The 2,500-nt window shown below is 47.6% G+C and overlaps 1 protein-coding gene across 1 annotated transcript in view; it reads right to left on the bottom strand.

Moving 5' to 3' along the window:
- Positions 1–2,500, bottom strand: part of camta1a (calmodulin binding transcription activator 1a) — a 1,011,609-nt gene that overhangs the window by 820,223 nt on the left and 188,886 nt on the right. The gene's annotated exons all lie outside the window — the stretch shown is intronic.

The following is a 2,500-nucleotide window of genomic DNA, read 5'->3' as shown; positions in this document are numbered from 1 at the left end:
CTGTGGTACACAAGCTCTTGCTACAATGCTGAAGTCAACTCAACAAAAACAAAACAGAACAAAAGGAGTAGGGCTAGCTGTCATACCAACAGTTACAGTGCTAGGGATATCAACGGAATGCTAGAAAAGGACTTGTATTCACTATGTTCGACATATGAGAATTTCCACAGCTTTCATTTAATTTTTTTTAATTCTTTAGCTGTTTCCAATTTTATAATAATCAAACACTGCAGCCTCCTTAGTTGTCAGAATAGATTTTTCCCTGACAAACCTGGGGGATAAGAAGTAGCCTGTAAGTGTAACCCCTTCAATAATGGAAGCCAAAAGTTTACAATTCAATATTTACCCTAAAGTGTTTCTCATTGAACGCCTCACATTCACCCATTTGAATACGCACTTGCACACCACTCCGGTTGCCATGATGGACATTCACACCCTGGTTGCCAAGGCTGCCTGGCTGCTAGGCACCAATCAAGCACACCGGGGGCGGGTATGGACTTCGCTACCGTACCCAGGGGCGGATCTAGACATTTTTCGGCCCTAGGCGAAATATAAAGATGACATTATATAGACATAAAATTCTGTGTTTTGGTGTTCAAGTGTTCCGTCTTGTATACACGTAGATCTTTGATTAATTTACACAAGCGACACATTAAGATCAAGCCTGTTTTTTTGTATGTGTTAACCGTAACTGGCATGACAGGTGGGGCCCCTATGGAGGACTGATTTGGTCAGGGCCCTAGGCAATTGCCTAGGTTTGCCCAATGGAAAGTCCGCCTCTGACCGCACCGGCAGCCTGAGGGCAGACAGACAGCCTCAATTGGCATGGGCTCGGAGGGCTGGCTAAGTTGCCGAGGCTTTGGCGCGTCTTCAACCAGCGCGGGCAAACACAGCTCGCGCTGCTGAGCTAACCAGCGGGATCCAGAAGACATTCGCAACAAATCTCTTCTGGAGAGAGAGAGAGAGGTGTGGATGGAATGGAATTCAGAGGATGGATTTAGAACCAGCTGATCAATCAATCACGGCGCAAAACTGTTGACCGTAAACAGTCCACATCTTTCAAATGGCCGCCGAAGGCAAGCAAATCTAGTTCCATGCAGCTCCCCAGCCAGCCCTATAACAACCATTCCTGCTGCTTTGTATGCGGTGGTGTTCAGTGCCAAATATCACACACCAAAACACACACGCGCAACGCATGCACGCACACGAAAGCACGCACGTGCAAGCACGCATGCACGCGCGGCGCACACACATACACATACACACACACACACACACACACACACACACACACACACACACACACACACACACACACACACCATCACCATCACCATCAACACCACCATTACCACCATTACCACCACTACCACCCCCTTGATACATTGTGCCAGTCTTTCTTACATTCACTCAGCAATGTGGCCGGGCAGGCAGTGGTGTGTGCCTCGGCACGGCAGCTTTATGCCCCACCATCGCTACCAAACAGTGCTGCAGGGACAGGCTGTTTTCCCTGTTTCACAGCTCCCTTCTGGAGGGAAGGGGAGAGAGAGAGAAATCCTTTTTGAAATGCATCCAAGCAGGCAAACAAGTTCCCTTGTATCCTCTTGTGATCATGTGACAACAGCAACACTGTCAAGCGTAAGCCAAAAAGCTTTACTGTCGACACCCTTTCCCGGAGCCCAGGCGAGCCCAGCCGAGGAGAGGAGAGGAGAGGAGAGGAGAGGAGAGGAGAGGAGAGGCTTGGAGGAACAAAACATATACTTAGAGCGCCTTTATTGTACTACTGTATCAGAGGAGAGTCGACGTGCGGTGAAAAAAAAAAACCGGTGCAAAACACACAGTGGAGGATAACGCCTGGCTGCATGCCACAATAGGTGGTGTATTTTTAGAGTTTTTTTCTTTCTTTTTTAGTATTCTACACACAAACATTCGTGTACCCTGTCTGGTCTGTATTCTGACTAGAGTAAGAGCCTTTCCCTAGGAATAAACAGTAACATTTTTGGTGATGCTGCGATTTTATCACATCCATGCACCTGATGTACAGTAGAGATAAGGACAAGCTGCAGATAGCAGGTTGATAAGTAGGCCTACTACTGTATCCCTAATAAAAACTCTCTGGCTGTCAAACACTGTGTACTTCAGGAAGCAACAACAACAGTTACAACTTCTATACAGTACAGAGCGAGATGGGAGAGGGAGAGAGAGACGGAGAGGGAGAGGGAGAGAGAAGCGAAGAGAGGGAGAGAGGAAGAGGGAGAGGAATGGAGAGGAGGGAGAGAGAGAGGGAGAGGAATGGAGAGAAGGAGAGAGGGGGAGAGAGAGGGGGGAGGGAGACGGAGAGGGGGAGAGAAAGAGGAGATGGATGAGATAGTCAGACTGAAACAGAGAATTTAGGAGTCAATAAGTGTCCAAGTTCAACAGCGGGAAAATTATAAAATTACAGAAACATGGAGTGGAAAAAAGAGAGAAAAAAGTAGACAAGAGAGTCGAGGCAGAGAGA

The sequence above is a fragment of the Engraulis encrasicolus genome, chromosome 10, assembly GCF_034702125.1.
Source record: "Engraulis encrasicolus isolate BLACKSEA-1 chromosome 10, IST_EnEncr_1.0, whole genome shotgun sequence".
NCBI lineage: Eukaryota > Metazoa > Chordata > Actinopteri > Clupeiformes > Engraulidae > Engraulis > Engraulis encrasicolus.
The sequence above is the reverse complement of the archived record's forward strand: the minus strand, read 5'-3'. Positions and strand labels throughout refer to the sequence as shown.